We start from the raw sequence: 536 nt of genomic DNA, 5'->3' as shown, positions 1-536 counted from the left end.
GGTGGGCGTCTGTGTTTGTGCTTGGAGTGCTCAGTTCCTGCAGTTCAGGTGGGGGTGAGGTGAGGAAAGCTGGCCTGGGAAAGGACAGATCCTTGAAAACCGGGCTCTGTGCACCTCCAGGGATGTGCTTTGGAGAGGGTGGAGTCGCTGCCAGCCCAGTGGGGACCGTGGCGGCCCAGCTGTGTCGGGGGCACGGTGCCAACCTGGCACTGGCTCGGCATCAGGCGCCTGTTCTGCTGCCAGGAGCTGGGGAAAGGGATTGCCACGGAGCTGGCAGGGGCTGTGCTCTGGAAATCCTGGCGTGAGGGCCGTGCCCAAGGACGGCACACTTTGGGGAGGGGGTTGGATTTGGAGGGTGCACCTTGGGCTGTTTTGGGGGGATTGTTAAATCCCAGCCTTCCATCACTTAAACACCTGCGCTTCTGCCTCTTCTGTTTCAATTAATCCGTTTCCTCACGCGTTTCTGGGAATTATTTGAGCATCCTTGACCCTGAGGCGGGGGGATAAAAGCCCCTTCACCACGCTGCTCTGTCCTC

The sequence above is a fragment of the Corvus hawaiiensis genome, chromosome 20, assembly GCF_020740725.1.
Source record: "Corvus hawaiiensis isolate bCorHaw1 chromosome 20, bCorHaw1.pri.cur, whole genome shotgun sequence".
In the NCBI taxonomy this organism is placed as follows: domain Eukaryota; kingdom Metazoa; phylum Chordata; class Aves; order Passeriformes; family Corvidae; genus Corvus; species Corvus hawaiiensis.
Note: the sequence above shows the minus strand (reverse complement) of the source record.